This window comes from Triticum urartu, chromosome 2A (assembly GCF_056163025.1).
Source record: "Triticum urartu cultivar PI428250 chromosome 2A, HENAU_Tu73, whole genome shotgun sequence".
Lineage (NCBI taxonomy): Eukaryota > Viridiplantae > Streptophyta > Magnoliopsida > Poales > Poaceae > Triticum > Triticum urartu.
The window spans coordinates 601,822,643-601,846,459 of NC_141874.1; the positions used below are offsets into that span (position 1 = coordinate 601,822,643).

At 47.1% G+C, this 23,817-nt stretch overlaps 1 pseudogene; it reads right to left on the reverse strand.

Annotated features, from left to right (window-relative positions):
• Nucleotides 1-8,914: 8,914 nt before the first annotated feature.
• On the reverse strand, nucleotides 8,915-22,473 carry LOC125537465 (putative F-box protein At4g22165; annotated as a pseudogene).
• Between the last annotated feature and the right edge of the window lie 1,344 nt (nucleotides 22,474-23,817).

Consider the following 23,817-nt stretch of genomic DNA (forward strand, 5'->3'; position numbering starts at 1 on the left):
TTTTAGAGTGCCTCGGCGTCGACAAACCCTAAATGATAAAAGCTTAGCTTTTAGGATGCCTCGGTGTCGACAAACCCTAAATGATGAGACCATGATCTCGTTCCTTGACAATAACCAAGTTTTTGACCAAACTTTTTTCCTATTTAGAGCGAAACATGGCCCACAACGATGAGGCCGGCGGTTCGGGCAAGGCATTCTGGGAGTTATCCCAGGAGATGGAGGAAGAACCTCACCGCTATGAGGACGCGCGGAAGACACCGATCCTGACTACACAACCCCTAGTGGCGTCGGGGATGACACCACTGATGGTGCCGCCGAGGATGCCACCACTGATGATGGCAGCGCACGCACAGATGGCAGCCAACCGAAGAGGCAACGGAAGGATCGACGCCCGAACATGCTCAGCACCGTCAAGGAGGAATTTACTGAAGTGTCCTCCGAGGGGCATCCAACAGCGCCCCTAGAAATAGTCAAGGGGTACGCGGGATAGCTCGGGTGCATTATCCGGAGCACCGTCTCAATCAACACCGAGAACCTAAGGCATCGTGACCGAGGGAATTTGCACAACCTCCTCTTCACGAAGCTGCACTAATGATACAAGTTCCCCGGTGACTTCGCAAACACAAGCCTTGTAGGGAATAAAGTGAACAGTGCCGCCCTCACGAAGATGAGCATGGCCCTGGCTACTTGGAGAGCTGCGGTGAAGAGAATGATTCAAAAAGGTGATAGTTATGAGAAGAACAAGGAGAAACATCCTTCGATCAGCGAAGATGACTACCTGGAGTTCAAGATCAAGTGCGAGAGCGACGCAACCATGGAATCAAGTCAGTGGGGGAAAGAGATGCGGGACTTGAACTTAGGGGTCCACAAACTCAGTCCCGGCGGTTACAAAGTGGCGGAACCTATATGGGACAAGGAGGACGCGGAGCGTGCCGAGCAAGGCCTACCGCCCCTATTTGAGAAATACCGTGACAAGCAGACCAGGAACTATGTCAGGGCCCGGTACAAGGTGGACCCGGTAACCAAGGAACTTACCACGGATCCAAAGACCAAGGCGCTTGAGCATGTTCTGGTAAGGAATACACCCCCGCGTAATTAGCTCCATATGGTTGCATTCTAATTAATGAAGCCAATTTTCTAAATGGTTCACGTTACTTCCGCAAGACACTGAAAATAGTAGCGCGGTGTCGTCTCAGAGCTCCCCTTTTGACACCCCTTTAAATAGGGCGTTGAACGTAATGAAAAACAAGGATAAGCTCAGTAAGCCATCGTCAGCTGGTCGTGTGGCCGGCAAAGGCTTGTCCATCAAATGGTCGGAGTACTATACCGCTGGGCGAAAGGAGAGAAAGATCAGCTCGGAAAGCCAGGAGCGCGAGGTTCAACAACTCAAGGCACAAGTGGCGCGGATTCCGGAGATCATCGAAGAGCAAGTGCGAGACCAACTAGGAGCGACGATCACCGCCATTATGCCTACCTTGGTTTCTGGACTGCATGCATGGATTGTGGGCGGCCAACAGGGTCCGCCCCCGATTCCCAGCTTCACAGGCAGCAACTCGCGCAACGTGCCGGCGGCGCCATTGGTGTCTCCGGAGGAGGTGGCATTGGTGTCTCCCGCGGCGGCGCCGGCATTGCATCTTAATACACCCGGGTGTGGGAAGAATATGCCGACCGGCACCTCGGTAGCAAGCGGCCCCTCCGTCACTTGCACGCCCGCCGTTGGCGGTACCTCGACATTAGCCGAGCTCAACACCATCACGGTAACTAATTAAGCCTCTCTGCCAATGACTTCATCTCCTTGCCTTTGACTAGGCATCCTGACGCCCTACATGTTTTCGCAGGGCGCCGCCGACGTTCCGTGCACTCTCCTGCACTTCGTGAATGATGAGTTGGTCGATGTCGCCAAGGGCAGAATCATTCAACCGGGCAGCCGCATGTTCCACGGTAATCAGATGCCACCCACCGTTTATAGGGTTCAACTGGTTCGGGTGCTGCCGGGCTTCGACGACATGTTACCTCCGTATCGACCCCATGGGGCCGACGAAGATGATGTGATGACCCTCACCACCTGCATAAGCTGGCCCATGCTTTGGTCGAAGAGCCAGATTCGTTTGGGAGCGGGGGACACCACCCCACAGACAACACCGCCAGTCGTGCCGGCGCCAAGCCATGGCAAGACCCCCGCAACGCTACCGGACATGCCGGGCATGGATATGGCACAGGATCCAGACATGCATATGGCACAGGATCTGGACGACGACGACAACGACAATGACGGTACATTTACCAACGTCGATAAGTACTTCAACGAACATGGGTACGGTGACGAATTCTTGGGGCCTCCTTCTCAGGAATCCAACCCTGCAAAAGACGATCTAGCTGGTACCGTGGAGAAACCCAGTTGCAACAGGCATCGTCTGGTATTCAGTTCTCAGGAGACGCCTCCAGCTGCCGCCTTCACCGAGCCTCAGATAGCCGAGGTGCAAAATATTATCAGCCCCAACACACTCAAGAAGGTTGTCTGTGAGCAGAACTCGATCCCATTACAGCAGAAGAAGAAGGGACGGAAAAGAAAGAGTAACAAGGGTGCGAGCCAGCCTGCACCGAGTATGATCTGTGCTCAGGACGGGCCACCTTCACCTAAGGATATCTCGAGGAGGGTGCATGTGGCGGGTAGGCCGATGCTACTGACTAATCTGCTCAATGCTGCAACCACTGCTATGCGGAGTCTGCATGACAGTGTTCTTTCTTTGGAGAAGCGGCGTCTCCGAGGGAATGATGCGGCATACCCGGTTTTCGTGGCCAAGATGCCAGAGGGCAAGGGCTTTGTGGATAGCGCCATTGGGGGTATGATCGTCCTGTGGTTTGATGACATCTTTGCTATGTTTAACCTTCATCTGTTGCACTACACCTTCGTTCGGCTATTTTCGCTAAGTATGGAGATGTGGATCATTAGAGACAAGACCCCGGACATCGTGATAGTCGACCACTTCTACATGCATGCCAAGATCTTGGGCAGCGCTGGGGACCGGCAAGTCGCGAGTTCATACCTCGAAGGCGTCATTCCGGCAAACCCAGATAAGGATAACTTCCTCGTGCCTTACTTTCCCGAGTAAGTCATCCCCTCACCGCCCCGTAACATATGATTTCTTAGATTTTGACCATTCTTTTTTTTCTAAAATTCCGTGTTTTGTGCAGTGACACACATTGCACACTCATCCTCTTAAGCCCGAAATATTCCATGGCCACATATTCCGACTTGGACCGTCAGTCGAAGAAAGACTACACAAATATCAAGAAAGTTCGTGATGATGTTCTCCCCGGCTACGCCAGATCTGGAGGCACCTTCAACAGGCCAATTCGTAGGTATGGCAAGCACGTGTTCACCCACAATACGACGTTCCCCTACGTTAAGCAACCGCCTGGCGGTTAGAAGGATGCCTACTACGCCCTCCATCACATGTGGGCGATCGTACGGGACCATAATCACCTTCTGCTACCAAATAATCTCAAAGATTGGGCAACAAGCTTGTCGGCAATCCAGGACGCGGACATCAGACAAGAATTCTTTCGCATCCAGTCGGAGTTTGCGGAAATCATCCATCAAGATGTCCTTCGTACCTCGGGGCAGTTCTATCTCAGATATCAACTGTCCAACAGTGAGATAGAAACAATGCTACAAATGCAGGCTGACAACGCCCGCGATTTCATGACCATCATGATAGACGATGGCTTCATCCATGCTCCGGTCCCTGAGTGAGTCGAAAGTAGTGATGCTATGTGTAGTTCTGAAATATCGATTAACTCATGTTGTAATTAAACTTTAATGAACTTGTATGTCTCTTTGGTTTGGACAGTCGTTCAACTTATATGTAATCGATGCTATTTATTAGTAGGACCATGAATCGTGCTATTAATGTCTTGCTTTTCTCTTTCGATCCTTTTGTTGCATACTTATATATTGCTTATGTATTGTCTGTGAATTGCTACTAACGTTTTGTTTGGCTAGTGCATAGAGATGTCGTCATATGTCGTGTACAAGGGTAAGGTTCCCAGAGTCTACGACGACTGGGAGGAGTGTCGGAGACAAGTTCACCGTTTCAGCGGTAACAGTTACAAAGGGTACACCACTAGGGCGGAGGCGAAAGCTAGATACGCGAGCTATCTAGAAGGAGAGAGGAGGGAGCGGAGGAGGAACCGGATGAAGACCAGTTTCATCGTGATGATGCTCATCATCATGATGACAAACTCTCCACTCGCGGTCTCGAGACTTGTAATGTTCTAACTTTGTTTGGTCTTTTGAATTCGGATACTAATATGATGAATTGTATTCGGAGACTAATCTTCTATTGTATTCAATGAATCTGTTGTTTATATGTTGTGTTGTCTATATTCTGTCCAGTAATATATTTTTGTAACTTGTGCAAATATCAGAAAAGAAAAAAAATCCTAATATTCATACTAGTGGCGCACCACACTGCACTTTAGTGGCGCACTGCAATAAACACACTAGTGGCGCACTACCTAGAAGTGCGCCATTAGTAACCCAAAGCACAAGGTAAATATGACCCCCTGGGAGGCATAGTAATGGCGCACCATTTGACATACTAATGGCGCACTCCCTGGTGCGCCACTATTGTCTGGTATACTAATGGCGCACCAGCGATGCGCCATTAGTACTAGTTACTAGTGGCGTGATGATAGTGGCGCACCTGTAGTGCGTCATTAATGGCCAAAACAAGTGCGCCACTAATTAGCCTTTTCCTAGTAGTCAGTGGAGGGAGCAAGTAATCAGTGAGTACTCCTTTAGAAAGCCCTCGTAAAGGTCACTTTGGGTGGGCTGGGAGCACGCCACTTGGCGCGCTCTCAGCCGTCGCCACGCTCTGGGCGCTTCCTTCGAATTTTATTTTTTATTTTTCTGTACGCATTTTTGGCTTTTAGTTTTTTTGGGTTTTTCTGCTTTTTGGTTTCCCTTGGTTTTCTTAGGTTTTGGAAAAAATGCACGAAAAAACTTGTTTTCCTTTCCGTGAGAGGTACAAATTTACTTCTCGTGTAAGTACAGATTTGCTTCCACAAGAGGCATAGTTGTGCCTCTTGAGAAAGCAAAAATAAAAAGCGCGTTTTTTTCTTTCACAAGAGACACGGATTTACTTCTCGTGTAGGCGCGGATTTGCTTCCGCGGCAGGCATAGTCGTGCCTCTCAGAAAAGGAAAAAAATCACATTTTCTTTTTTCCTTCTGAGTGACATGGATTTACTTCTCATGGAGGCATGGATTTGCTTCTACGGGAATCACATTCGCACCTCTCGAAAAAATAAAAAAAATCCTCCCTAGAGAGGCACGTATTCGCTTCTTGTGGAGGCACGAATTTGCTTTCGCAAGAGGCAGAATCGTGCCCCTTCGGAAAGAGAAAAGAATGCTTCTGGTTCAGCTTTTTCCTAAAAAATGTTAGCTAAAACCTATCAACATGTGATCTAGTTTAGAAATCTCGACGACAGGAATCCAACGATGAAAACGGTTTGACATTTGGAAGCACAATTTAAGAGAAAACATTTTAAATAAATGAATCTACAGAAAAGAGAAAACTCCCAGGTTACTACAAATGGCGCACATGCAATGCCCCACATGTCGCAACCTGGGAAGGTGGGAGGAACCTTTGCAAAGAGTACTCTTACCCACTTACCATGGAGGGCATGGTTGTGTTGATGACAAATAGAGGGGCTCAAAACACGTTCGGCAACATTTGACAGGCCAAATTAGCCCGGCCCGGCTATAGATGCCCTTAATAAGAGCGAGGCTTAACCACCTGGTCGTCGTGTATGGTTTGATCAATCACATGACCCAAATTGCAACCCACTATTTGTGGTCTTTTGTTAATATAAATTTTGGTCTTTTTGTTTAAGTTGGGCTTCTCGAAGAGATGGGTAAACACGGTTATGCATCTTGTAAGCTCTGTGTCCTTTTCGGTTTTGCTTAATGGCAAGAAGTTGGAAGAATTTAAACCGAGTAGAGGTATTCGGCAGGGATATCCAATCTCCCCTTACCTATTTTTTGTTAGCAGCAGAGGGCCTTTCATGCCTCTTGAAGAATGTGAATCAGTCATCTCAAATGGGTGGGATACAGGTGGCCCCTTCGGCACCGGCAGTTAATTACCTTTTGTTTGCAGATGATAGCCTGCTGTTTTTCAAAGCTAATGGTGGAGGGGCGACGAATGTGTCAAACCGGGTGGAAACTTACTATCAAGCATCGGGTCAGAGAATTAACCCAACGAAATCTACTATATTTTTAGCAATGGTTGTCCAGCAAGTGTAAAAGATGAGGTTAAAACAATATTGAACCAAATGAAACTCTAAATGACAAGTATCTTGGGATGCCTACTGACGTAGGTGCTTCTAACAATGGGGCTTTCAAATATCTAAAGGACAGATTGTGGAGTAAAGTGAAAGGGTGGATAGAGAAAACTATTTCTTCTGTGGGGGAGGAGGTCTTGGTGAAGTCAGTTGCACGCAGTGCCGGTATACTCAATGTCATGTTTTAAACTCCCTAGAGGCTTGTGTGAGCACCTGAACAAACTCATATGCCAATTTTGGTGGGGAAGCAAGGAGGGGAAGAGAAAACCCAACAGGGTATCTTGGTACACAATGACACAACCGAAGTTTATGGGAGGACTAGGATTCCGGGATTTTGAGTTATTTAACCTGGCTCTCTTGGCATGTCAAGCATGGTGCCTGTTGCAGCAGTCGGACTCGCTTTGTACCCGTATTCTGAAAGCTATATATTTTTCTAGACTCCAACATACTTTCAGCTGAACTTGGGGGATGCCCCTCCCAGGTATGGAGGGCAATCTTGGAAGGTCGTGATGTCTTGCTCCAGGGTCTGTTAAGGAGAGTCGGTGATGGTGAGACTACTCGGATATGGCAAGATAATTGGATCCCTAGAAACAGGACAATGAGGCCGATAGCTTGTCTTTCGACCAATCCACCGCAGCTAGTGAGGGACTTGATAGATAGTACAAATGCTTCATGGAGGAGGGACATGGTGGAACAGATTTTTATTGCTGCTAATTCAAACATAATTCTAGGGATCCCTTTGAGCACAAGAAGAATGGCCGATTTCTGGGCTTGGAGTCATGAGAATAATGGTGCCTTTTTTGTACGCTCTACATATCGGATGCTAGTGGATACAAAGAGGAGAATGGAAGACTGACTTGAAGGAAGGGCGGGAAGCTCAAACTATGAGGCGGAAGCGAAATCATGGAAATCGTTGTGGTCAGTGAAGGTACCAGGAAAAATTAGAAATTTCCTCTGGAGACTTGCAAAACACTCAATCCCAACAGAAGATGTGAGACTTCACAGGAATATGGCGACCACGGATCAATGCCAGATATGTGGGGTGCAGGACTCATGGCGCCATTCCCTACTAGAATGCACTATGCCTCGCTGTGTGTGGGCTCTTACAGATGATGACATATCGTCCATTTATAGGCTACAACAAAAGGGAATGCTAAGAGATGGATTTTTTTTCATTGATAGAAGTTATGTCGCATGCACACTTAATCAAAATTGTTGTCATGTTGTGGGCGATTTGGTCGGCGCGCCGCAAAGCAATACATGAAGGGATTCTTCAGAGTCCTCGCGCCACCAACTCCTTCATTACCAGTTTTATTGCGGAGCTTGAAGCCATTAACGAAACAAATCAGCAACAGCCTCGTCAAGGGATTGTGGCATCAAGGAGTGCAGATGCGAGGTATGAATGGAGGGCACCAGCTCGTGGCATGGCAAACATTCACGTTGATGGGGGTCTGGCGAGAGTTGGGAATGGAGGATCATCAGCAGCAGTGTGTCGGCACCAGGATGGCACCTACCTGGGCTCTTCGGAGTTGGTTTTCAGCGATATTCACGACCCGGCGACACTAGAAGTTCTCGCATGCATGCAGGAAGCTATGGAACTTGCGCAAGACCTCTCGTTAAGGAGAATCGTTATTGCTTGTGATTGCAAAACAGTGGTGGAAGAGATACATAAGGGATCGGCTGGCTCTTACAGTGTGATCATTAAGGAGAGTGAAGCTTCAGCAAGGGATTTTGATACTCCCTCCGTCTAGGTGTGTAAGTCACCTTACGAAAATCAAATAGTCCCAAAACACATAGGCGTGGTGCATTAACGCTCACGTTGTTTCTTGTTTTTTGACACAAATAAAGGAATCAACCAATAAGAGATGTGGGGCGTGTATGCTTTTAATGATTTAAGACTACCAAACATGACATGCAGTGGTCAGTTCGTTGCATGCAATGGGATTAATTAGCAAATAAACATTAAGTTCTCTCGTTTTCCTCTCCACCTTGGTTGCGATGCACAACCTAAGATGACTTATTCACCTAGACAGAGGGAGTAGTTGTGTTTTTATTTTTGAAAGTCGTGTTTTGAATTTTGAGGCTCATAGTTTGGTCAAGTTTTCTTCATCTTTAGCAGCGGGTCGCCATGTATGGCTGGGCTTACCCCATGACCCATTTGTAATTCCTGTAAACCGAACCCGTCTTAATAAAGTGTTGGTTTACCGCTCAAAAAAATGTAAAAAAAGTAAAGTTTGGTTGTATCCGAAAAGAAAACCAACTGGCAGCCACGTGTGGCACAAAACTCAGATTAATCTGCCACGTGCCATAAAATAAAATCTAGTGTTCATGCCGCAAGAACATCATAATATCCGTGTTTTCTGAATTTCACTGAGCTATTACGTGCATCAAAACTGAAGTTACGTGATAGAAGGGCAAAAACATAAGTGCAGCAAACGCGGTTGGGCAAGACTGAGGGTTTTTTGAATTTAGGGGCAAAACAAACGGGTGTGACACAACTAGTGGCATGGATGTAATTGTCCCTTTTTAATAACATCCTAGAAGCGGACTACATATAACTATAATAAGTCATCTATTTGTACAACCCCAGTTCATCCTTGGAAGACTCGGTGTTACCCATATGGGATTTGGCCAGCTACACCAAAGCTGTCACAGCCCTAGAATATCTGAGTGTAATAGTTGCATCAGTGAGCATGCATCATGTTTAATTCAAGAACTTGAAATGAGGAATATTCAAAGCCTCATAAATTATTTTAAAAGAAGGGCAAGAACCCTTTAAATAGCATTCTGTGAATCCAAAATGCCCTAAAAATAGTTTTGTGAATTTTGGCAAGAGTTATATATCAAACCAAAATTCTGGAACATTTTTAACGAATTATTTGGTTTCTGAATTTAAATCAATAATCTATTTGAATTTGGGGATATATTCATAATATATAATGAATATATTTTCAAATGCTTTGAAATGTTTTATGTACTTTTGGAATAGTCCAGAGAGGTAACATAAAATATCTCAGAGTGTTTTGGCACTGTTTTGAATTCATTTTGAATTTTGAAACAGTGGCAAAAGATTAAATAAAAAAACAACAGAAACAAAAAGCAAACAGGAGCTCACCTGAGCAGCCTACCCACCTGGCCCAGGAGAGAGGCCAGCCCACTTACCTCCTCGCTCGTCGTCTTCCTCCTGCCAGTAGGCAGGAGCGAACACGCGCGTGCACCCGCGGAGCCCTCCACCTCCTGCTTCGTGCTGGAGGCCGCTCCCTCGTCCTAGTCCACGCCGGGAGACGCCCAGCACCCCCTCGCCCACTCCCCCGCCTCTCTGGCCTCTCCCCACCGCTCTGGCTCTCTCTCCGCAGCCGCCCGAGCACACCCGCAGCGCGCAGCTCACCGCCGCCGTGCCTAGTGGCCTCCCCTCGCCTCCCCACTTGTCTGGAAGCTCCGCACACGTCGCGTACGTCGTCTCCGTCAACGCACACGACGCCGGGAGCCCTACAGTAAAGCCATCGTCGTCGTCTTCACCGACGGGCACCGAAGATCGCCGGCTCCGATTCACCGTCTCCAAGCCGTCCCCAAGCCGTCTGAGATGCTCAACGACTTCGCTGTGAGGACTCCTTCGTTTTCCCCCTCCTCTCCTGCTTGTTCCCGCACCGTAGCCGTCGTCCCCGCAAGCACCGAGCTCCGGCCATCGCCATGGCCGACAAACCTCGCGCCCCGGAGCTCTTCCGCTCGCTCCAGTAGCTCCCGCGTGCTCGCCGGGTCCCCAGGATCCCGATGCGCCCCTCTGCGCTCTGGCTAACGCGGCGTAGCCTCGCGCGCGACCGAACCCGAGCTCCAGCCTCCGCCAAAGCTCGCCGTCGCCGCCGCTAAAGCCAGCCTCCGCACCTGCCGCATCCACCACTCGACGCGTCGCATCGCCCTGAGTACATAGAGCCCAGCCATGCTTGCTCTTGTCGCCGGAGATGGCCGGACGGGGAGCGCCGCTGCGTCTCGCTTAGCACCAGCGACTAATCGCCGTTTAGATGACATGGCGTCATTAGTTTGGAGTTAAGCATGTGCTTAATTAGCCCCCCCGACAGAGTCACTAACATGCCGGCCCTGCAGATATTTAGCCCGGGTTTAATATCCACTTAACACTGAGTCTATGACATGCGGGCCCCCAAGATCAGGTTTGACCAGGACCGGGTCTGTTGACCGCTGATGTCATCCTGACATCATGCTGACGCTGTTACTATATTCTGGAAATTAGAATAAATCAGAAAAGGATTTATGAATTTTAGAAAATACTTCAAACTTCTAAAAATCATAGAAAATCAACCGTAACTCCAAATGAAATAAATTATATATGAAAATTATCAGAAAAATTCAAGGAATCCATCTGTACCATTTTCATGCATGTTTGAACAATGTTTGTCCTCTGTTTTGGACAAAACAAATAAAGGGCATTTAAACAATCATATACGGGGTTGGAATTTGAATCATGTATTCAAACCAACTTCATTTAAATCATAGCTAGATGCATTAGCTCAAATCACAGCATATTGCCATGTCATGATCATGCATCATATTGTGGCATCACATTGATTGTGTTCTTTCTCAGTTGCCGGTGTTTGTCCCCTCTCGATAGACGTGGTTCCGACGACGTGATCGATGACACCGATGAAGAGCTATAATATCTTCAGAAGTGCCAGGCAAGCAAACCCCCTTGTTCATTCCGATACAATCCCACTCTCTCGCTCCTGCTCTCTTTTACTGCATTAGGACAACACCGATTCAACTGTTACATGCTGCGGTAGTTGAACCCCTTTCCTCTGCATGACATGTCATTGCCACGGTAAATAGATGAAACCCACTAGCATGGGTAGGAATTGTTTGAGCCCTGATGTGCCTACTCATTCATGCTTGTTGTCATGCCTGCTACTGCTTAGAGTTGAGTCCGGTCTGATTCATCAGGAATGAATTGGAACGTGGTGAACATGTCCTACCGTTGAGATCTAAGTGTGTGAGCACGATTTGGTAAAGGTAGTGGTGAGAGGCCATGTAGGAGTACATGGTGGGTTGTCTCATTGCAGCCGTTCTCAGGAACTGAGTTCTGTGTTTGTGATCCATGAACAGTTACTACCACACATTGGGTACCGGTAACTCGGCCCCTCTCAGCTTATTAATCAACTTGATCTCTGTCCAGGAGTTGCAACTAGTTCTGGTGTTTGTAGGTAGTGTTAGTAGTCTACCAAGTGGCACCCGGTACAGGTGGGCTTGGGACAGACTAGGCACAGTGGCACGGTGTACCAAGTGGCACCCGGATGGTGGGCTTGGGAACCCTGCACACATCGTTTGGGGCCGTGAGCGACACCCCGGCCAGATCTCCTTGCGGATGGAACCCGAATAGGCGATAAACCTGGACTAGAGACTTGTTGGTTAGTCAGGTCGTGGCCGACTCCCTCGCCCGACTTCCGCTTGAAGGTTGCCAAGGTACATGACGTGTACAGGGCGATAAGTGGCGAGAGTGTGTGTGAAGAAGTACACCCCTGCAGGGTTATCATTATCTATTCGAATAGCCGGATTCCTCGGATATGGAAACTTGGACCCCTTGCATAGTTCATAGACAAGTGAAAGTGGATACTCTAAAACTCGCAAGATAAGCGTGAGTGCTATGAATGGCGTTCTCGCAGGGAGACGGGAGCGGATCCATAGTGGTGTATTGGTATGGTGAATTTGTGGACTCATGTGTGCCACCTCAAAAGAGTTACTTGCAGTCGTAGTTCAGGTTAGCCACTGAGTCAAAGCTGGCTTGCTGCAATTAAACTCCACCACCCTCTTTGTTGATACCGATGCATATGTAGTTAGTTCTGATGTAAGTCTTGCTGGGTACATTTGTACTCACGTTTTCTTATTTTATGTTTTGCAGAGAGACTTCAATCTCGCTAGTAGTTCCACGTGGGCTTCGACGTTTAGCTTGTTACCTCAGCTACGATCTTGTACCCTTGGGAGGGTCTGGTAGATAGTCAGGCTCCTCAGCCTTCTTCATTTTTAGTTGTCTGTACTCAGACAAGTTAAGCTTCCGCATGTGCTTTGACTTGTATGCTCTGAATGTTGGGTCATGAGACCCATGTTTGTAATATCTCGCTCTTCGGAGTCTAATGAATAAATACTTGAGTCATAGAGTTATGTTGTGATGCCATGTTGTATTTACACATATCGAGCATATTGTGTGTATGATTGAAATGCTTGGTATGTGTGGGATCCGACAACCTAGTTTTTTTATCCTTAGTAGCATCTCTTATGGGGAAATGTAGTCTTGTGCTTCCATGAGCCATAGTAGTCCGCTACAGCCCGGTTCACCGGAGTCCTGCTAGCCCAGCACTACTGCTCAGGACACTTGACTGGCCGGCATGTGTTTCACTTCATTCCTGTGTCTGTCCCTTCGAGGAAATGTCACGCGGTGACATCCGGAGTCCTTCCTAGCCTGCTACAGCCCGGGTTTCTGGAGTCCTGTTAGCCCAGTGCTACAGCCCGGATTCACACGCTACTGACCGACATGCTCGATGTGATACATGTATGCCTGTCCCCTTAGGTTGGTGCCGCTTTGGGTTCGCGACTAGCCATGTCGGTCCGGGTTCTCTGTCATATGGATGCTAGCGACACTATCATATACGTGAGCCAAAAGACGCAAACGGTCCCGGGCCATAGTAAGGCGACACCCGTGGGAATACTGTGCGTGAGGCCGCAAAGCATATGAGGTGTTACATGCTAGATCGATGTGACTTGGAATCGGGGTCCTGACAGCTTTGGTATCAGAGCCTGACTGCATGTAGGATTACCAAGCCAAACTGGTCGAAGTCGTGTCTAGAAATGTTTTAGTTATATAAGGGAATTGATTGTGGATGGGAACGTAAGGCTCTTTTTACTCCTTATCCTCATGACCTTCTGATCTGATTCATCTTATCTTTTCTACGGGGTTAAGAACTAGGCTTCTCTTCTATCTCTCAGGATGACGTGTTACGAAACCGTAGTTGCCTAGGATTGTTGAGTTCAAGCCTCGGTTCAGTTCCTACTACCTCCATATGTTCATAGCCGGCCTCAGAACCTTGATATTGTGATATTGAGTGGTTATGCCACCATTTTTGTAGGATATCTCAAATCATTTTGAGCATTTACATCCGCTATGCTGTCCGAGTCATTCCAGGTTTCTAACTAATCTGATGCATTTGCAAATCCTTCCTCCGTTCCCGATGTACTTTTGGTCAGAATAAGCACACTAGCCAGAGAGTTGAGGTACTCTGCTACCTCGACATATATGTTGGAGCTATTATTATGACCCTAGGTGTCTTAGAGAGTCACCTAGTAATCTAGCAATGTTTTGTGTTCCCAGTGTGATGAATCTGGCCACCATTCTCGAAAGCATCCCGTGATGCCACTTAGTAGTAGGCATTCTACTCTTGGGTTTTGAACCCGAGATTCACCCTACTTCGTGTTGTTAGTATTTGCTAGTTCCCTTAAGATATTAGTAACCTTGTGATAGTCCTCGAGGCCCGTGGTATATCGTTCTTCCAATACCATGAGCCAATATGGCAGAAGTTCTTTTGAACCAAAAGATCACAACCAGAGTGCTCTTGATGAGTTCTTCATTCTATATTGTGACTCTGCCAATTCTATCTCTCCGCATGGGTTATCCGGAAGAAACATGTTGGACTTAGTTCGACATACTAATCTATGCATCCACAACTCAAAATGTTATATGTTCCTTGAGTTGTTACTCTTCACCTGTATTCCGACCATTGTCTATCATTCGATAGTCAAGAGTATGTCTGCAATCATGTTCATCGATGGCTATTACTCTTGTGGTCCGTCAAGCCGTTCTGGTTCAGCATGACTAGGAGAAACAGAACTCCAGTACCTCATCCATATCCAGGATTGGGTCAAAGTAGTTGTATTTCATAGATCAAAATGCCAATCCAGCTTTTGCTTTGTTCTACCTTGGAGTGTTACCATCTTTATGTCAGGAATGTCATGAGAATTGCGCCGCCTCCTATGAACTCTTGACGCAGTGATACTTCTCTCCATCATTATTCATTCCTCGGTTCCGTGTTGTTGTAACCGGAATGCCGACGAGTGAACCATGATGTGTGAAATCAATACTCCTAGCAACTGTGTTGCTTGGTAGTTATGGACATTATTATCATTCTTAGCATGTTGGTTATCGAATCACTATTCTAGGATTGATCGTGCTACCTTGTCCTTATTTCTGGTGCACTATTCGATCAATGAGTTAGGATTGTGTCAAACCCTTGCTCTATTGGTCACATCGTCTTGCCTCGCAAAGCAAGATTGTTCTCGAGCTTCGTAACATATCGATGGTTCGTGAATTTCCGAATATCTTCTCGGAAGTGTTACCAGGTTGTCACCTGACCGCTATGTTGAGTTCGTGATCAAGTTGGTTTCTTGTAAACCACTCCTTCTCCAAGAATCTGTGTTGGATACCCCTGAGCTAGTTGGTCAAGCTAAATAACAACTTGGAGAGTTGGAAGAAAAAAGCTTAATCCACTTAGTTCACTCCAAAGGGGATATCTTGTGTGTGTGTGTGTGTTGACGAGAGATGATACCTTCATCGATTGTTCCTCGTGATCGGTTGTTGAATCTATCATCTTGTCCAAACCTTGGTTTGAGTGTGGGCTATCGTCAAATCAAGTTAGAGCCAACGATATTCATAATGTTGTCTTACTCGTGGTTGTTCCTCGAGCATACACCATTACATCCTTTGGTCTGACCAATACTATCACATTGTTCACTTAATTATGGAATTCCATTTATATGGAAACCTGGATGAATTGTTGTTGAGCCCATCGACAACATCCATGTCATCTCCATGATTTTGTCGAACATTAAGCGAGTGTTGGAAACTTTTGAAAGCATCTCTTCATGCTAGCTCATGAAGCATATGTTGGATGAAAGAAGTGACTTCCTCTGATTCACGTGCATTTGGTGCAAGTTGCCGCCGTGAGTTCGAGAAAGTTAGTTTTTCTTCCTCTGGAATCATCCCAAGTCAATCATGCACGTGCAAAGTATTCCATGGTCTAATAGACTGATCATCTTCATTCCATATGAATTCCATAGCACACTAAGCCACTGATTGACCTGTTCCAGGAAAAGAAGTTGTTGTGCTATCCTAGGTCATGCACAAGATTTCGATATCCTCAATGATGGTTCCCCACCAGAACTCGGTAGTGTTTTATTATAAGACTACTATGTGGTCATACTTGTCTGGGACAGCGTGTTCACATGTTGTAGCAGAACCAGCTCATGTTTTGGAGCTTGCTATCGCAGTTCATTCCCTGAGAATCTCGCAACGTCGTCTCGTCGATTTGTGTTGCAAACTTTCATTTTACTTTCTAGACTCGATGAGTCTGGAATATCCTGACACCAACCAGATCTGAATCTCAGGCAGATATGATGGTTGGAGCATTTTCCAAGAACTATAATATTGGTCCTTTGATAACGGGTAAAGTGGATGTCGTGACCAACACATCCAGCCGAAAGACCTATTATTGTAGTATCTCGATTGAAGAAAGTTGGCCACCTCCCCATGAGGATTTCGTAGGATTTACCTTCGTAGTTAATCCTTATGGATTCTTGTGCTCCCAAAGTCCGACCTTTTACTTGATGTTCTATATATCAAACCATATCTATGAATAGGATACACTAGCACATCAAGGAGAACATTAGAGGCGGAGTGCTATATGTCTCTCGGTCGATCATCCAGATTTTGTTCCCTTGGCCTCGCTAAGGTGAAATCTGAGAAAGTGTTATCTTCCTTTGCATCTGCATCACCCATCACCATTCATCATGGTGGTATGTTGTGTTGCCAGGATCCTTGACACGGATATTGGTAAAACCTTGATGAATATGGAGATGCTCAAGTTCTTGAGAGCACGCGCAAGCACCAGGTTTTACTGTTGGCATTAACTGGGATTTGCTTCTAGTTTCCTCGGTTATGTTATAACCTTTTCAAACAGTTGACTCACTCTCGACTGTTGAGTTCTTCCCCAGTTACCAGAATCATTCCCAACATTTGCATTTTGTTCCCAGCTTGCACCTCAGTAGTTGTTGTTCAGGATCATCTTCAAAAGTGGACTTACCATGGGTCCCATCCATTTCCGATGATAAGAAAAATCATCCATTGCGTTGTCTTCAACAAGGGAGTCCACATCATCCTTTCTAGTCCAAGTATGTCATTCTTTTGAACTCCTTCAAATGATCGATTGTGATTGCCTTAGGCTGGTATAAAGAGTTTCAATGATCTCCGAATCAAAAGTAATTCTTTTTGCCACTTAAGGGAATAATTCTACGAGTCGTCGCCCCTGAGGTGCCACGTTATGGAATCATGGTAATCAACTCCTCGCTACCTTGAAACCTATGCACCATCCTACTCAAGCGTGGGAGTGTTTCCTACCAAATTGAACTTCCATCATTTGTTCTCTCCATCCCTCTTGATGTGTGTTTGTCTCTTACATCAAGAGATGAATCAACGTCTCATTCCATGAGTTTATCGTGTATCACTTGATTTTTGAGAAGATCAATTCCTACAGAGTTTCTTTTTGTCATCATCGTGTTGGATGGAGTTCTCAGAGCAAGACGTCGAGGCAAAGGTAATGATCGAATCAACGTTCTTATGAAGTGCAACCTGGATCGTGAAGATTGTGCTAGCTTTGTGTTCCCTCTGTCTTCTTACCTCATGTCTTGAATCTCGGGACGAGATTCTTGTTTAGTGGGGGCGAGTTGTCACAACCCTAGAATATCTGAGTGTAATAGTTGCATCAGTGAGCATGCATCATGTTTAATTCAAGAAATTGAAATGAGGAATATTCAAAGCCTCATAAATTATTTTAAAAGAAGGGCAAGAACCCTTTAAATAGCATTCTGTGAATCCAAAATGCCCTAAAAATAGTTTTGTGAATTTTGGCAAGAGTTATATATCAAACCAAAATTCTGGAACATTTTTAAGGAATTATTTGGTCTCTGAATTTAAATCAATAATCTATTTGAATTTGGGGATATATTCATAATATATAATGAATATATTTTCAAATGCTTTGAAATGTTTTATGTACTTTTGGAATAGTCCAGAGAGGTAACATAAAATATCTCAGAGTGTTTTGGCACTGTTTTGAATTCATTTTGAATTTTGAAACAGTGGCAAAAGATTAAATAATAAAAAAACAGCAGAAACAAAAAGGAAACAGGAGCTCACCTGAGCAGCCTACCCACCTGGCCCAGGAGAGAAGCCGGCCCAGCCCACTTACATCCTCCCTCGTCGTCTTCCTCCTGCCGGTAGGCAGGAGCGAACACGTGCGCGCACCCGCGGAGCCCTCCACCTCCTGCTTCGCGCTGGAGGCCGCTCCTTCGTCCTAGTCCGCGCCTGGAGACGCCCAGCACCCCCTCGCCCACTCCCCCGCCTCTCTGGCCTCTCCCCACCGCTCTGGCTCTCTCTCCGCAGCCGCCCGAGCACACCCGCAGCGCGCAGCTCACCGCCGCCGTGCCTAGTGGCCTCCGCTCGCCTCCCCACTTGTCTGGAAGCTCCGCACTCGTCGCATACGTCGTCTCCGTCAACGCACATGACGCCGGGAGCCCTACAGTAACGCCATCATCATCGTCTTCACCGACGGGAACCGAAGATCGCCGGCTCCGATTCACCGTCTCCAAGCCGTCCCCAAGCCGTCTGAGATGCTCAACGACTTCGCTGTGAGGACTCCTTCATTTTCCCCCTCCTCTCCTGCTCGTTCCCGCGCCGTAGCCGTCGTCCCCGCAAGCACCGAGCTTCGGCCATCGCCATGGCCGACAAACCTCGCGCCCCGGAGCTCTTCCGCTCGCTCCAGTAGCTCCCGCGTGCTCACCGGGTCCCCAAGATCCCGATGCGCCCCTCTGCGCTTCGGCTAATGCGCCGCAGCCTCGCGCGTGACCGAACCCGAGCTCCGGCCTCCGCCAAAGCTCGCCGTCGCCGCCGCTAAAGCCAGCCTCCGCACCTGCCGCATCCACCACTCGACACGTCGCGTCGCCCTGAGTACGTAGAGCCCAGCCACGCTTGCTCTCATCGCCGGAGATGGCCGGACGGGGAGCGCCGCTGCGTCTCGCTTAGCACCGGCGACTAATCGCCATTTAGATGACATGGCGTCATTAGTTTAGAGTTAAGAATGTGCTTAATTAGCCCCTCCCAACACAGTCACTGACACGCCGGCCCCTTAGATATTTAGCCCTGGTTTAATATCCACTTAACACTGAGTCTATGACATGCGGGCCCCCAAGATCAGGTTTGACCAGGACCGGGTCTGTTGACCGCTGATGTCATCCTGACATCATGCTGACGATGTTACTATTTTCTGGAAATTAGAATAAATCAGAAAAGGATTTATGAATTTCAGAAAATACTTTAAACTTCTAAAAATCATAGAAAATCAACTGTAACTCCAAATGAAATAAATTATATATGAAAATTATCAGAAAAATTCAAGGAATCCATCTGTACCATTTTCATGCATGTTTGAACAATGTTTGTCCTCTGTTTTGGACAAAACAAATAAAGGGCATTTAAACAATCATATACGGGGTTGGAATTTGAATCATGTATTCAAACCAACTTCATTTAAATCATAGCTAGATGCATTAGCTCAAATCACAGCATATTGCCATGTCATGATCATGCATCATATTGTGGCATCACATTGATTGTGTTCTTTCTCAGTTGCCGGTGTTTGTCCCCTCTCGATAGACGTGGTTCCGACGACGTGATCGATGACACCGATGAAGAGCTATAATATCTTCAGAAGTGCCAGGCAAGCAAAACCCCCTTGTTCATTCCGATACAATCCCACTCTCTCGCTCCTGCTCTCTTTTACTGCATTAGGACAACACCGATTCAACTGTTACATGCTGCGGTAGTTGAACCCCTTTCCTCTGCATGACCTGTCATTGCCACGGTAAATAGATGAAACCCACTAGCATGGGTAGGAATTGTTTGAGCCCTGATGTGCCTACTCATTCATGCTTGTTGTCATGCCTGCTACTGCTTAGAGTTGAGTCCGGTCTGATTCATCGGGAATGAATTGGAACGTGGTGAACATGTCCTACCGTTGAGATCTAAGTGTGTGAGCACGATTTGGTAAAGTTAGTGGTGAGAGGCCATGTAGGAGTACATGGTGGGTTGTCTCATTGCAGCCGTTCTCAGGAACTGAGTTCTGTGTTTGTGATCCATGAACAGTTACTACCACACATTGGGTACCGGTAACTTGGCCCCTCTCAGCTTATTAATCAACTTGATCTCTGTCCAGGAGTTGCAACTAGTTCTGGTGTTTGTAGGTAGTGTTAGTAGTCTACCAAGTGGCACCCGGTACAGGTGGGCTTGGGACAGACTAGGCACGGTGGCACGGTGTACCAAGTGGCACCCGGATGGTGGGCTTGGGAACCCTGCACACATCGTTTGGGGCCGTGAGCGACACCCCGGCCGGATCTCCTTGCGGATGGAACCCGAATAGGCGATAAACCTGGACTAGAGACTTGTTGGTTAGTCAGGTCGTGGCCGACTCCCTCGCCCGACTTCCGCTTGAAGGTTGCCAAGGTACATGACGTGTACAGGGCGATAAGTGGCGAGAGCGTGTGTGAAGAAGTACACCCCTGCAGGGTTATCATTATCTATTCGAATAGTCGGATTCCTCGGATATGGAAACTTGGACCCCTTGCATAGTTCATAGACAAGTGAAAGTGGATACTTTAAAACTCGCAAGATAAGCGTGAGTGCTATGAATGGCGTTCTCGCAGGGAGACGGGAGCGGATCCATAGTGGTGTATTGGTATGGTGAATTTGTGGACTCATGTGCGCCACCTCAAAAGAGTTACTTGCAGCCGTAGTTCAGGTTAGCCACTGAGTCAAAGCTGGCTTGCTGCAATTAAACTCCACCACCCTCTTTGTTGATACCGATGCATATGTAGTTAGTTCTGATGTAAGTCTTGATGGGTACATTTGTACTCACGTTTGCTTATTTTATGTTTTGCAGAGAGACTTCAATCTCGCTAGTAGTTCCACGTGGGCTTCGACGTTTAGCTTGTTACCTCAGCTACGATCTTGTACCCTTGGGAGGGTCTGGTAGATAGTCAGGCTCCTCAGCCTTCTTCATTTTTAGTTGTCTGTACTCAGACAAGTTAAGCTTCCGCATGTGCTTTGACTTGTATGCTCTGAATGTTGGGTCATGAGACCCATGTTTGTAATATCTCGCTCTTCGGAGTCTAATGAATAAATACTTGAGTCATAGAGTTATGTTGTGATGCCATGTTGTATTTACACATATCGAGCATATTGTGTGTATGATTGAAATGCTTGGTATGTGTGGGATCCGACAACCTAGTTTTTTTATCCTTAGTAGCATCTCTTATGGGGAAATGTAGTCTTGTGCTTCCATGAGCCATAGTAGTCCGCTACAGCCCGGTTCACCGGAGTCCTGTTAGCCCAGCACTACTGCTCAGGACACTTGACTGGCCGGCATGTGTTTCACTTCGTTCCTGTGTCTGTCCCTTCGAGGAAATGTCACGTGGTGACATCCGGAGTCCTGCCTAGCCTACTACAGCCCGGGTTTCTGGAGTCCTGTTAGCCCAGTGCTACAGCCCAGATTCACAAGCTGCTGACCGACATACTCGATGTGATACATGTATGCCTTTCCCCATAGGTTGGTGCCGCTTTGGGTTCACGACTAGCCATGTCGGCCCGGGTTCTCTGTCATATGGATGCTAGCGACACTATCATATACGTGAGCCAAAAGACGCAAACGGTCCCGGGCCATAGTAAGGCGACACCCGTGGGAATACAGGGCGTGAGGCTGCAAAGCGATATGAGGTGTTACATGCTAGATCGATGTGACTTGGAATCGGGGTCCTGACAAAAGCTAAGGTAGAATTTCTTCCCTTTTGTTGTTTTTCAAGTTTATAACACCTATATCCCGGCAGCAATTCTTATATTCGGAAGCACATGTATCATCATCAGTGAAGTAGACACAATTTGGCTTCAGCTGAGAGAATTCTTCAGCGCTAAGGTATTGCGACTGGTTACACCCAAGAAATAGCACTTGATCATGCAAGTCGTTTAATAACACAAGATCTTTTGCTGCCATGTCAACCTTATATAACAATATGTTGTTAGTCACAAATATGAACTCCTCCTCCTCCTCATCATCATCAGTATCTTGGATTTCCGAATTCCTGTGAACTTGCAGCAGATCACCGGATGGAGCCTGGAGAACGTACAGCTGCCCTAGAGTATAAGTCTTCATGTCGCCTATAATTCTATTCCTTGTAATGGTAGGACTGTGGAGATCAAATGTATCAATTTGTCCAAAGCTCGTGAAGGCATACAATAGGCCATCCATGTAGATGCAGTCTTGATAGTCATAACCCAACGGCAGCAAGGTCCACTTACAATCTCCTACCCTTGCAAACGAAAGCTGCTGCGATTCACTGTGGGTGAGAACCACAATGTAGCTTCCTGTGGAGGGGTCAGGAAATATACGTGCCCTGATGTAGAACAAGTCACGAAGCTTGTCGAGAGCATGGGTTGACTTATGGTGACCATCCACTTCACAGTCTAGCTCAATGTCGTGCTTCGGCTCCCACCACTCGTACTCCTTAATTGTGCCTGCGTCGTCAAAGACCGGCTTCACCCTCTCGTTGGTGATCACTGACGGGAGAGCAATCTGTTGACAGGTGATCGGATTGAGAAGGTGTAGCTTGGACTTCTCGTCAGCGGTGATCAACCAGCCGTGTGAGGACCCAATCAGATATCTATTTCGGATGGGTGGATCCGGAAGAGTCAGATTGTAGACCCGCTTTTCCGCGAGGCTATAGAGACAAGCTATGTTGTCAGCGGCAGATTCAGAGGTGTAGAGGAGGCAAGGCGTCTGGGGCCGTTTGTACAGCTCAAGCTCGCTGCGTAGGCTGGTATAAACAGACCGCCAGCAGGAGCAGACGGAGCCCGCACGCGTGAGGTCTGGGATCTCCAGGAGGGCGAAGATATCCATCAATACGTCCCGCGGCAGCTCCGGCAAACTTCTGACCGCAATCTCAGTCTCCATCGGTGGTGGGTCTTCTCTAAATTTCAGTGGTGAACGGGGAAGCTACAGAACTACGAGTAGGTATTTTGGATTGTAATCTGATCTGGTACAAGGCGAACACACATCCCGGCTGTACTTATAGGCGCTAGGTGAACCAACCCAGGCCGAACCGAATATGAACGGGGGGTGACCTCACTTGTAACCCGAGTAGGAAACGGGGGCCGAACGAGAACGCGAGACCCACTTGAGACAGTTGGTGGTCGCTCCTACTCTGGTCACTGCACTCAGCGAGGACCCTGGCACGCCGCACTGTGCAGGTCGCCGGAGTCGCTGGCTCGCTGCTACCAAGGTCCAGTCGGGGGAGGCACAGCGGTGGCTGAGCAAGGAGAGGATGGGGAGTGCCGGAAGAGCAGCATGCCGGCGACCTGGATGGGCGGCATGCGGCAGCAGCAAGAGGTGGGGGCCGCGAGCTGCAGCAACACTGGGCGACGGGGAGAAGCAACAGAACGGGGCGGCGGCCAGAAGCGACAGAACAGGGCGACGCCTCTTTCATTTCTTCAGTGAACAAAGCATAAATGTGCAGCTCCTATGTATTAATATTTTATCCTCAAAGAAAAAAAGAATGAGTTTAAATGAAGAAAGAACACATCATCAAGATTTGAAAGTAAGGTGTGGCAAATAATCGATTTCAATGTAAGTAGTGACAAATTCTCAAAAGTGCCAAATTTCCGTGTGTCATGACGGTAACACGTATGCATGTGACGGAGTGGAGGGTGGCGGTGCAAGATAGGGATGCAATGTAGTCTGGAGAAAATATAAGGAGTAAAATGTCCGATATATTCAACGCTACTAGATACCATTTTGTTGGGTCTCTATCCCTTTACATAAAAAAATTACCTTGAAAAAACCTTGTTTGGGAGTTAATCCACCCTCATCCAAAAAAATACCTCAAAAAAACCTTTTTTGGGGGGAGTTAACCCACCCTAATTCTTTCACTGTAGTCTTATAACTCTTAAATAAATTAGGGGGTGGGGCAGAGGTTTGTCTTGTAGCGGGTTCATCAATGAAGAACTTGGATGAATGGCAAAAGGGAAGGACATGTTCATCTCCACATGGGAAAGCCTTGGTCCCACAAAGGGTAAGGCATGAGACAAGTTTTCTATCAAAGTTTTGTTTTATATGTCATGTCTCGCACTAGATCTTAGGAGGGATACAACTTATATAGTTTCCTTCTAAAGTGTTTGTGTAGGACCTGGGTTATATGGACTAGGTGGGGTGTGAATAGTCCTATAAAAATGTCTACTCTAAATTTTATTTTGAAAAGGTATAGCCTTTTTTATTTGGAACCTTAAGAACACATACACGTGAAAGTCTACAACAAAGCAC